This window comes from Apodemus sylvaticus, chromosome 9, assembly GCF_947179515.1.
Source record: "Apodemus sylvaticus chromosome 9, mApoSyl1.1, whole genome shotgun sequence".
NCBI lineage: Eukaryota > Metazoa > Chordata > Mammalia > Rodentia > Muridae > Apodemus > Apodemus sylvaticus.
The window spans coordinates 90135545-90149293 of NC_067480.1; positions in this window are offsets into that span (position 1 = coordinate 90135545).

The following is a 13749-nucleotide window of genomic DNA, read 5'->3' on the forward strand; positions in this document are numbered from 1 at the left end:
AGATCCTATTACACATGACTGTGAACCACCACGTGGTTGCTGGGAGTTGAAATCGCGACCTCTGGAAAAGCAGAGCCACTGCTGTCAGCCCTCCAGCCCTCCTAGCTCTTTCTCTTACCCATAGCCTTTCCTTCCTGCAATACCTTGGTCCTGTTTTGTGATGCAAGCTTGTAGCAAAGGAAACAAAATGAGCAGACGGAAGAGACTGAGGTCGCAGCCCCTTCAAGGGCCTGCCCACAAAAGCCTTACTGCCCTTTTACTAGGTCTCATCTGCTAAAGGTTCCACCTCCCCCGCTTTTACTAAAGGCTGGGAACCAAACTCCCAGCACGCCGCCCTTCAGAGAACACTGGCCAAAACACCATCGCGCCTGGTTTTGTTTGTTCTTACCCACGCATTCAAGCTCCTTGCTTTGCCCTCCAACAAAACTCTTCCTTCCATATTCATGAGGGTTTCACATCCTTAGGGCCCATGTTTTGTGCACCTTTCCTGGGATGCTCTGTGGAGACAGGGAGTGATTAGTGAATCTCATAGGTGGACCCAGACAACAAAGAGTGGTTGCTAATGCCCTTATCACAGAGTATCCATGACAGAGCAAGATTTAATGAGAAGCCATTGAAGAGTCGCCCTCACGAAGCTGTGTAACTCCACTGTGTTATTCGCCACTGAAGCAAACCCAAATGCGCAAATACAATTCATGTCCTTTCACGGCTATGAGAGCATTTGCTCACAGAATATGGGTGCACTGTGATAGAAACGGGTCAAATTCAAAGATAAGTAATGGTATACCTGTCTTCAAACAAATCACATTCCATAGGATAGAATATCACTATAAAGAAAGAATTGCAGGTCTTCTGAAGAAATAGCTCAGTGGTTAAGAACACTTGCTTGTCTTATGGAGAACCAGAGTTAAGTTCCCAGATCCCAGATCCAGTAGCTCACCACTGCCTGTAACTTCTTCTCTAGGGTATCCAATTCCCTATTCTGGCCTCTAAGGGCACCTACATTCACATGCACAAACACACAGACACAGACACAGACGACACATCATTAAAATTAAAATGATTATCTAAAGAAAGAACTGAGGCCCTGACAAAGCTCATCAGCTAAATAACTGAGGTGGTTTTTTTTTTTTTCTTGCAGATTACAAGTATCAAAGACTTTCAGAAGAAGATGTCCCTACACAGGAAAGGAGGAGAGAGAGACAGAGGGAAAGGATAGAGGCAGAGAGAAGCATTTGTTTTCCTGTTTAACTGCAAACCCACCTTTATAAGCCAGACTTAAAAGCACAGAGCCTGTCACCAGAGGAACACCTGGGAAGAATCGTGCTCTCCCCTGACAAGAGAGACCCTGAGGCTCCAAGGGTGGCTGTTTATCCTGTGTGAGCCGCCTCACACTCTCAGTACAAGTTCTTATCAGATGAATAATTTAGGGCACAGGTGACATGACTGGTTCTCAAAGCATAAACCTCATTCTTAGTGATGTCGGGGAAGTGGACATGTCTGTGGTTAAAAGCAAAGAGGCTTAAAAGAGCTCAGATCAAAGGGGGCTCGTCCCTCACCTCGTGCTGAGTTACCACAGGTAGGTTACTTTCAGAAGTTCCTGGAAAGAGCTATGCACTGCACTTTGCCCATGCCCGCATGTCTGCCTGATATGAATGTGTTGCCATCAAAGGCAATGCTGGCCAGGAAGAAACAGGCATAAACTAACATGAATTAAGGACACTCGTGTTGCAGGCCCAATGTTTATTACTGGAAAGACAGAGTTGGCAAAGCTGGTTCATTCTATCTTACTTGTTTAATGTTTTCCTGAAGAAGTAGGACCCTAACTATTACTGGATGATTATAAGGACAGTTAAGAAATCACTGTGCTGGGAAGACTTTGAATGGTCTTCCACTCCACCCCTCTACCAAGAAAAGAGATGAGAACCTTGGTATGAATGCCGGCAATATGGCGCACTCAGTAAAAGCACTTGGTGCACAAACTTGGCAACCTGAGCTTAATTCCTGGAACCTACACAAAAGGAAGAAGAAGAGAACCAAGTCCACAAAGTCATCCTCTAATTTCTATATGTATGCCATAGTACACACACGTGTGTACACACACACACACAGAGAGAGAGAGAGAGAGAGAGAGAGAGAGAGAACAATTTTTAAAGATAACATATCATTAACAAGCCAAACAACATGATAAAGTCTATTTCTTATATTTCTGGTTGTGAACCTAGCCTTTAATGGCTGAGCCATCTCTCCAGCCCATCAAGTCCATTTCTAAAGAACTCACACGATCATCGTCCCCCAAAGCAAAAGTTCCTTCTTGATGTCCAACTGAAATCTTAGATTATGTCCAGTGTATATAAATTCATTGTGTCATCTTGAGGGAGATCCAATGAGGCATCAAAGAAGACATCATATACTTTATAGTTTAATTTGAAAAAAATGCATATATCTGACATGGGAATACAGCAGTAGTGACCACATAGCACCATGCAAAGGTATGTTATTTGGCTAAATTGTACTCAACAAGTTCTGTGGTAATGCGAATTAAGTAAGAACACAGACACTTTTTTTGTAAGAAAGGATTCTGGAGCTACTAACAGGAATATAAGGGAAGGGATGGGGGCCAGTGGGAGGGTGGAAGAGTTGGCCTTATCTAGGGGTGCAATCAGATCATCACAGGGGAGTAATCTGATGCAAGAGTGCGGGTAGGTAACTCCAAAAGTTCCAGTGTCTTTTTTTTTTCCTGCCTAAGAAGCAAAGTCTCCCACTGACCTTGAGAACTGGTGGAGGGGAGTGGAACACTGGAGAGCATATAAATCAAGATCGATCTGCAAATGAAAGATAATACTCTAGTAACTGTCTTACAGACTGGGGAATAAGCATTCAATAGGCATATGAGAGAGGCGGTGGGCAAATGGATACTCAGATGGTTTTCTGGATCCTCCTGAGGTCAGAGGTCATATATTTAAATAATAATCAGTCAACAAAAATTAGATCCTTCTAGACTTTTCTCCAGTCACAATCAGCAGTAAGAATTCAAGTAAAAAAAAAGAGGCTCAAAAGCAATGGTGGTTAGGACTTGGCCAGTTGAGTTTGATCATGTAAAACAAGCAAAGATAGAGAGCATAGGCAAAAGAGTGACCCCAGCAACTGGCCATGCATCTAAGCTGAGCAAGGAAGGAAACAGCATAGAGCATTGGGTGGTGCATTGGCTCCAGAGACATGCAGAGATGGGACCCGAGACTTTACACACAGTCGCCAGTCGTTACTGAATTCTGCATCCCTCTTATACTCCAGAGAAACTAAATTAATTTAACATACTCTTAATTGATATACCTGACTCAGATCCAGCCTGGATGATGGTGGAGTTAGCAAGACTCCAGTGTGCAGTGCATCAGTAATGAGGAAGATGCATTAAGGTTTAGACATCTAATGTACAGCTAGACAGTGGGTAGAAATACACTAAGAGAAAGTATTCAAGAGAGAATAAACCCAGCACCCAAACACAATACACTCTGGATTGGGATTACACCTTCAACAACTCATAGCTGTTAAATATGTAGGAAGACAAGTTGAGTGAGACTATTTTTCTTAAAGAATGGAGAGGGTAGAAATGGCTAGAAAGGATGTGTTTGAGAAATATTAAAAATAAAACCAACAGTCTGTGATGGGAAGAAGGAAGCATGGCTGTTTCTGATCTGGCCACTGGAGTAAGTCACAACCTTCTTGAATAGAATAAAAGAGGTAGCAGATTCTAAGGCAGCTTCTAAGGTGATCTTTCTTTGAGTATGCTGGGTTTGAAATGCCTGTGGGATAGTCTAGTGTGAAAACCAGGAAATAAGCCTGAAGCCTCACAAAGTTCTAAACCAAAAGATCTTTGGAGAATACAGTTCCCTGGGCAGAACCAGACGGTATCTAAAGCATGGCGTAGACGTATGAACACGGTTCAGAGCCAGGATTTGCCAGTCACCCTATAGTGAAGTCATATGACAGAAGCATCTGACCTCAGTAAATTTTAATGCCTCAACATCAAAAGAAAAAGAAAACAATGTGAAGCACACAAAGAAATGTCGGAGAGTGATGACAACAGAATAGAGACCTTAAGGGAGGAAAAGGGCAGCAGAATCAAGCGCCTAGAAATATCCAATAGATTGTCACCCACAGAGCAGCAGTCAGCCATGACAAAGCCAATTATTTATTGTTCTGATAGGCAAAGTGTTCTTTGCAGTGATGGGTGCTAAAACTATATTACAAAGGGTGACAAACTTGGTGGACAGATAAGAAGTGACGGAGTAAAAAAAAAAAAAAAAAAAAAAAAAAAACAAAACAAAAAAAAAAAAAAAAAACCCTCTTTCCCAAGCAGCTCCGCTACAAAGAAGAGAGGTATGACCAGTGACACTTAGATTGAGCGGAGCTCTTTGGTGGCACCAGTGCTCAGATCAATGCACTGTGGCATGCAAAGGAAAAGTACACTTAAGTGTTGAAATGGCTCCATCTGTAAAGCCTTTGTCCAAATTCAGGAAAATCGGTGTTTCCCTGGAGCCCACACTGTAACAAGCCAAGAACCAGTACATGGTTTCTAATTTCAGAACTGAGGAGGCAAAAGTGGGTGGATCCCTGGTGCTTGCTGACCAGTTAGCTCAATCTACCTGGTGAGTTCCAAGCCAGTGGGGGCTGGAAGGGTGTTGGGGGGAAGGGGGAAGGCAAAGAAGCAAAGTGGGGGAAAGAAGAGGAAGAAAAGGTGCATCATATCACCTGAAGAATTATACCAGAGGCCCTCACACACTCAAGCATGTACACGTGTGCAAACACACACAGCACACACACACACACACACACATGCATGCATGCACACACACATACAGACACATACACATACATTTATATTCCCAAATATAACCTGCTGCATATATGCTTGCAAGGATGACCATTTGTCACTGGATAACCAATTAATGTGCTCTTCCCCTGGCAAGGCTGTTTCTCCCACCCTCCTAATTTCTTAGTCGCCTGTAGTTCTCTGCAGGGTACTGAGGCTTGTGGGTTTCCCCATCATCCACTGTGGTGTGTCTATTGTTGTTGTCCCTGTTCAGCTCATGCTTAGGCAGTCGTGTTGTTGAGACTTCATGGGTGGAGCTCCTGACATTCCTAGGAGACACAATCTCACAGCAGAGTTCCTAATTCTTCCTTTTTATGTGAGTCAGGCTCCACTGTACATATGTACCATGTTAACCTTTATCCAGTCATCCATTAATGGGTACCCAGGCCAACATCATAATTGGGCTATTATGAATAATGAGGCAATAAATATACTATGAAAGTATCTCTATATCAAACAAACTTTAGTTTGGTGAATATACCCAGAATAGTCTGGTTAGATCATATAGAGGTTATCTTCATAAATGTTTTCAGGAACCTTCATACTGATTTTCCTAGTAGCTGAATTTTTTTTCCATTCCTTCTGCTTTCACATTCCAAGGAACATCACCTTAAAATACTAATACATTAGCCAGGCAGTGGTGGCGCACACCTTTAATCCCAGCACTTGGGAGGCAGAGGCAGGTGGATTTCTGAGTTCGAGGCCAGTGTGGTCTACAAAGTGAGTTCCAGGACAGCCAGGGCTACACAGAGAAACCCTGCCTCGAAAAACAAAAAACAAAACAAAACAAAAAAAACCCTAATACTTTTTTATCTAATTTGTTTTATCCAGCCTTCACAAAGCCAATTTCTTCTGTTCAGTTCCTCAGAACATTTACTGCATTTTATAGAATGAAGTGTTGCCTGATTCCATGATAAATGGAATTCCATGTAAATGCTAATTACAGCCTTTTCATTATAGAAAAGTTGTGCTTTACTTAGTGGGTCTGCCTTTGTCTGTGACTTGATCATTTTCCCTTGCAGATTTTAATATTCTTTCATTGTTCAATAACTTTAGTATTTTATTAGTATGCGTCATCGGAGTTTTCTTGTCTAGTCCTGCCTATTTGTTCTTCTGTATGCTTCTTGTACCTTAATAAGTATCTCTTTTTTTTAGATTGGGGAAGTTTTTATTACTTTGTTAAAAACATTATTTTCTGTGCCTTTGACATGTGTTTATTCTCCTTCTATACCTGTTATGTTTGGATTTTTGCCTTTCCATGGTGCTTCAGTTTTCCTGGTTTTTGGCTTCTTTATTAATGTTTGGTTTTGTTTTTACTGAGCTATCCATTTCTTTTACATTGTCTTCAAGACTTAAAATTTTCTTTTCCATGTCTTATAATCTGTTGGTAAGACTTACCTCTGAGAATTTTATTTGACATCTTACATTTTTTTATCTCCAACTGTTGGGAACCAGAGAGCTTGGCTCAACACCCCCAGCTGAGCTTTTTGCACAGGTTTCTTGAGAGCAAAACATTCCGTGGCTTAGCTTGATTCCTACCTTCCTGCCCGGTGTGGTACGGACTTCCCAGGTGCCTGACCTATGACTATAATTGTTTTTTCCTGTTCCCTTCCCTGGCCTCTAGTATACATATTGCTGGTCTCTCAGTAATGCTTTGGCATTCTCCTTGCAGAATGACCCGTGTCTGTGTTTTTTGTTAATCCCCCAGGCCTACGCCTGATACTCGGTACCATGGCAGCGCGGGCGCTGTCATCCAGCCTTTATCAGTTTGGTTTTTTTTTTTTTGCTTGTTTTAAGTTTGCTTGATTCTATTTCTTTGTTAAATTCTGTTTCCTCTTCTATGTGGATCTTGGCTTTTAAGCTTTAACGAGTGCACTACAATCCAAATAACCATAAATTGTAGTAAGGACTCAAGGGAGAAGAGGGCTTTCCCCAGGAAGAGGAAATATGTATGGTGTCATGGAGAGACAAGGGGAGGGTGGTGAAAGAAAATACTTGCCACTTGAAAAACCATATGGAAACATACTAGTATAGAAGCTTCCTATATAAAAATGAAATGAATCAAATAGGGTCACCAAATAATAGGAGAGACATTGTCCCAACTAGGCATCGTATGTCACCAATTAAAGCCTCTAGTACCAGGAATAGGTGACATATTGCTGAGTCACAGGCCAAGGGGGAGTGAAACTACACAAATATCAAGGCTGCTGCCAAGAATTATTAGCTGCTTTCCACAAGCTCTTGATAAAGCCCTATTGCTGAAGACAACACTTACTAATCTCATTGAACACAGGAGCTGAGCTGCTGCTTGTAGTTTTTCAAAACCTACTGTAATTAGGGTTCTTAAATATTTCAACTTCCCTTCTCGCCTACCAACCAGAGGTAGAAGAGAAAGATGGTTAATGGGGAAAAGGGATTTGCGGGCCTGTTTAGAAGTAGTTCTAAAGGGCATTTCCAGTCTATGTCATCAGGATATTAGTAATCCAGTCCAATAGCAAACACCAAACATGTATCAGTAGCAGTGGCTCCATCCAGCAGAAACCACAAGGCTCCACCAAATTAGCACAAGTCAGCAGAAGAGGCAAGAATCAGCTGGAATACCACAAGGAGCTCGATAGCAAAGGCTTGCAGGATTATATTTATATTCTTTATAAACATCATGCGCTCCACTCTCTCAAGCATTGTTCCAGGAAAACATTGTACACCCTCTCATGTATCTGCTTCAGCAAAACATCCTCTCTCAAGGCAGCTTCCAGAAAAATGACACAACTGAGTTTCTAAAGAAACCAGAAATTTCTACTTCAGGTGCCTAAGGAGAAGTTTCACCTCTATTTGCTAGCACTCATAGGATTGAAAGGTACTCTGCATGCTACTGGAAGAGAAAAGTATTAATAGTACCTAGTTACAAACCCTTGACCTACAACAGTAACCTATCTGCAAGACATGCTGAGGCAATAATGGCGCAAATGTTATGTGAGTAACCAATCACTTTTTAAGTTGGATTAAAGGCCCACTCCACGAGATGGAGCCCATGCCTGACACTGCTAGGGTAGACAAGAGACTAAATAGATCACAGGCCTAGGAGAAAACCTATTGTTATTCCACTAAAGGAACATAGCAGTAAAATGGCTCCTAATCACATTCTGCTCTCATAGATCAGTCCTCACTCAACCCACATCAAGGATGCTTCTTCGTTTTTCAATAAATGGGAATTAACTCAAAGACCCACAATTGGACAGTGTGCCCAGACTGAGAAGCTTTGGAGCACTTCGTCCTAAACGGGGTGTCTGTATCCACCCCTCCCCCATGCTTAGAGATCTATGTAGAAGAGGAGATGGAAAGGCTGTAAGAGCCAGGGGCGATGGTTGTCTCCAAAGAAATAGCATCTTCCAGATACAACAGGACGGGTGCTTATATGAACTCACAGAGACTGTGGAAGCATGCCTGTGACCTGCAGAGATTCAAATCAGATGGTGTCCCAGAACTGAGGCAGGGGAGGGGCGGGTAGACATGGGAGTCTACCCTTAACCAAGAAGCTATCTGAAGTTATTCTCCCTTCTGGCAAAGGGAGAATAATAAATAAAGTCTCACAGGGCATATGAATTGCTTTCCATGGAGGCTCCATGCCCAATAGTACTTAGCACAACATAGTACTTAGCCCAATAGTACTTAGCACAAAATAGTACTTAGCCCAATAGTATTTAGCCAGCACAAAACAAATTCAATGGCATTTTTGTGGAGGATTTTTTTTTCTGTATTAGGCGTCTGATCATTTCTTTTATTTTGTTTTAGTTTTATGGGTTTTTTTATTTTAGTTTCTTGCTTTTTGTTTGTTTTTGTTTTTTGAGAGAGGGAGATAGAGAGAACATAAAGTTGTGTGGGAAAAGCATGATCAAAATCTGTGACAACCTCTTCACAAAACACCAGGGCATGGTGGTGCATAGCTGCAGTAACTCAGCACTCAAGAGACTGAGGCAAAAGAAATGTTAGAGGCCAGCCCAGATAGAGAAAACCCTATCTTAAAACATACCATACCACCACACAGACACACAGACACACAGACACACCCAGACATACACATACCACACACACACACCACAGAGAGACAGACACAGCCCAGATAGAGAAAACCCTATCTTAAAACATACCATACCACCACACAGACACACAGACACACAGACACACCCAGACATACACATACCACACACACACACACCACAGAGAGACAGACACAGCCCAGATAGAGAAAACCCTATCTTAAAACATACCATACCACCACACAGACACACAGACACACAGACACACCCAGACATACACATACCATACACACACCACAGAGAGTCAGACACACAGACATAAACAGACATACACAGAGAGGGAGACAGACAGATGCAGATACACAGACACACACAGAGACAGAGAGATACAGAGACAGACACACAGAAGGAACAGAGAGACAGACAGATAGACAGACACGCCCTAACTAATTTGTGGCAATTTTTACTTTAGACGAGTCACTTTGGAAACTATCAGTTAAGTGCACAGTTACAAATCTCAGAGGACCTTCTCCTAGATATTTTACCCAGCACACACACACACACACACACACACACTTAGTAACAATGAAAAAAAATTACAAGCAACCCAAATGTTCCTCAACAAGTGTTTAAGTAAGTGAATCTGATTATATTCCAACAAGGGAATTCCATCAAACAATTTAAAAGAGCAAAATAAAGGTTGGTTGAAAAGGTTGCTCAGCCCTGAAGCATGCTTACTGCTCTCAAGAGGACCTCAGCACCTGCTTTGAATGGCTCACAATTGCTTGTGACTCCAGCTTCAGGAGTATCTGCATTCACATGTGTGTAAGCAAACGCACTTGCAGAACCGAAAATAAACCTTAACAGAAGTTATGATGAAAGTCTTCAGAGATCAGGGATACAATGGACATACCCAAAGATAATTAAGACAGTTACAGCAAGCCTATAGCCAACATCAAATGAGATCAACTAAAGGAGATTTCTTTGAAATTGGAAAAGAAAAAGTCAAAGTATCACTATTCGCAGGTGATACAGAAGATGATACAATATGCAAGCTCAAAAATTCTACCAGGTAATTCCTACAGGTGATCAACACCTTTAGCAAAGGGAAGGATACAAGATTAGCTCAAAAAAATCAGTAGCCCTGCTATTTCCAAATGACAAAGGGGCTAAGAAACAAATCATGGTAACAACACCCTACAAAATAGCCACAAATAATACAAAGTATCTTGGCGTAACTCTAACCAAGCAAGTGAAAAGCCTGTATGATAAATTCTTCAAATTTCTAAAGAAGGAAACTGAAGAAAAAATTAGAAGATGGCAAGATCGTCCATGCTTGTAGATTGGTAGAATCAACATAATAAAAATGGTCATCTCACCAAAAGCAATCCCCATCAAAATCCCCAGATTCATTGCAATCCCCATCAAAATGCCGACACAATGCTTTATAGACCTTGAAAGACTAATACTCAACTGCATATGAAAAAACTAGAATAGCTAACACTATCCTATACAATAAAAGAACTTCTGGAAGAATTACCATCCCTGATTTCAAGCTGTACTATAGGACAATAGTAATAAAAGCTGCATGGTACTGGTATAAAAACAAACCTGTTCAACAATGGAATCAAATCAAATTCCCAGAAATAAATCCACATAACTTGGATACCTGGTTGAAAAAAAGCCAGAAATATGGAATGGACAAAACGAAAGTATTTTTACAACAAATGTTGAAAATACTGGTCTAAATGGATGTCAGTATGAATACAAATAGATCCATATCTATTACCTTGTACAAAACTGAAATCCATGTGGATCAAAGACCTCAACATAAAACCAAAACCAATAAATCAGATAGAAAAGAAAGTAGGAAATACCTTGAGTGTATTGGCACAGGAGATAAACTTTCTGAACAGAACACCAACAGCACAGGCACTAAAATCAACAATAAATGGGTTCTCATGAAACTGGAAGCTTCTGTAAGGCAAAGGACGCTATCAATAGGACAAAATGTCAGCCTAGAATGGGAAAAGATTTTTACCGACTCCACCTCTGACAGAGGAGCTAATATCCAAAATATACAAAAAACTCAAAAAAGTAGACATCAGCAAACTAAATAATCCAATTCAAAAGTGGGGTACAGATCTAAATAGAGAATTCTCAACAGAGGCAGAGGACTCTCGAATGGTTGAGAAACACTGAAAGAAATGTTCAACACCCTTAACCATCAGGAATACACAAATCCAAACTACTTTGTGGTTCTGTCTTATGCCTGTTGGAATGGCTAAGATTAAAAAAAAAAAAAAAAAAAACAACTCAGAGGACAGCTCATGCTGGCAAGGATATGGAGCAAGGGAAACACTTCTCCTTTGCTGACAGAAGTGCAAATTTGTACAGTCACTTTGAAAATTAATATGGCAGTTTGTCAGGACAATTAGTAATCAATCTATCTGACTGTCATTCCTGGGCATACACCCAAAGGACAGCCCATCCTACCACAAGGACACTTGCTCATCTATGTTTAAAGTGGCTTTATTCATAATAGCCAGAAACTGGAAACATCCTAGATGTCCCCAAACTGAAGAATGGCTTAACAGAACACAGTACATTTACACAATGGAGTTATTTTTTAAAAAATGACATCATGAAATTTGCTGGCAAATGAATAGAACTAGAAAAAAATCATCCTAAGGGAGGTAGCCCAGACCCAGAAATACAAACATGTTATGTATTCACTTATGATTGGATAGTAAATGGAAAATAAAGGAGAATCATGGTACAATCCACAGACCCAGAGAGGCTAAGTAACAAGGGAGCTTAAGTGGGAACACGAGACTCTCCCTGGGAAGGGGAAATAGAACAGATTTCATGTGTGCACTGGGGACACATAGGGATGGAGAGGATATCAGAGAGACAAGTGGAATTAAGGGGCATTTCAGGAGTGAGGTAGATACCTCAGCAGTGGAAACTCCATGGAATCTACATGCATGACACTAGTAGGGAAGACACTTAGTAATAGGAAACATCCTCTGTAACCAGCCAAGGCCTCAAGAGGAGGGATTGGGACACTAACCCAGTCACTGAAAGTCTGTCATGCCTGCGTGATGTGCTAGGACCAGACAGACCCTACCATAATCGCCATCAGAGAGACCAGAGAAACTTCATCCGGTGGAAACAGATGCAGAGACCCACAGCCAAATAGGCAGAGCTTTGAGTACTGAGGAGGAAGAGGGAGAGGAAGGAAAGGAGGAGCCGGAGGGCTCAAGGACACCATAGGAACACAGCTCACAGATTCAACTTACCCTGTCTGTCTCACGGAGTGAGACTCAAGTGGTCTCTCGGAGATCAAGGAGCCTGTATGGTCTGACTTAGGTCCTCAGCATGTATCTTACGGCTTCGTGTTCTCCTGGGATTCCTAACAGTGGGAGTGGGGGCTGGGCTGTCTGACTCTTTCACCTGCCTTCAGGGCCCTTTTCCTCCTGCTGGCTTGCCTTGTCCAGCCTTGATATGAGATGTACCTGGTCTTACCGTCACTTGTTATACTACAATATATGTAGCATGTATTACATGTAGCATATGTTGTGTGTCTGGTTCATGTCTCTGGAAGGCTTGATCTTTTCTCAGGGGAGGTAATGTGGGAGGTGGGGCGGGAGGGGCTTGTGGGGGGAGGGGAGGAAGTGAAACTGCACTCAGGATGTTATATGTGAGAGAAGAATAAATAAACAAAAAGGAAAAGACTAGTGATCTTTAGCATGACTCTATCTTAAAAGGCATTATTCTAAAGGGAAAGAACAGAACAAGACACCTGCTGTCAAATTTAAGGAAAAGGCTTACTGTTTATAAATTTTATATTTATATTTGAACTATACATTTCGACTACCATTTTACTGTACTGGGGATAAGCAAAGAATTTTGTTTAAGGGTCGACTCCAGGAAATAATAAAAATGTTGTTGTTCCACGATTTACTTTTAATTTTTTTTTCTATCAGGAAGTACAATAATTTCAACCGGGCTTAAGCATTAGTTTAATCTTTCTTCAGCCAAGAGTTATTAGCTTATTTCTCATGATTTTGCAATGGCGTGAGCTGCAATGGCGTGAGCTGTGCGTAGCACAGTGATCCGGTTTTAGTGATGAAACTCTGCGCTGCCCCAGATAACCTAGACTGTATCTCGGCCTCACATCCAAGCCGACTCCCACGGAGCCCCGTCTCGCCTCTTGGCAAGCAGTGTGGTTAACCGAGCTGTCTGTAGTCTTCGTGGCGAATCAGTAGCTCACAGTAGTGAGACTCGCCGCAAAAATATGACTCTGCTCTTGAGTCCAGAGAGAAATGAAAGAGAAGCTCAAGTCCGGGTGCTTTCTGTTCCTGCAGTGAGGAAGCCGTTCCCAATGAGGAGATCACAGGGACCAGGTCAACCTACTTAGATAGAGAGGCTCCAGAGCGCTCTCCTCAGAGGCTCTTTCTTGTGCACATTGTCTGGCTTCAGCCTCAGCTTCAAGGTGGGGGTTAAAAAAAAAATACGTAAACTTATCCTCACTCCCAGAAAAAGGCAAAAATACTTCACAGTTATTCATAATTTCACCTGATACAACTCATAGTTACTGATGTTATGGTGGTTTTTCTAAGTTACCTCAAATATATGACAAGGAAAGCTAAGCCATCCCTCAATTTAAAATAGGAAAGATAAGAAGACAGTGTGTGAAGTGACCCCGGCCAGCCTGAGCAGGCCTTGACCTTCTCCTCCATCCGTTATGCTCTGCCTTAAAAAAAAAAGAAAAAAAAAAGATTACATTTATTTCTAAAGCTAGCCACCAAGGTCTATTCCCATGTTTAGCCACTT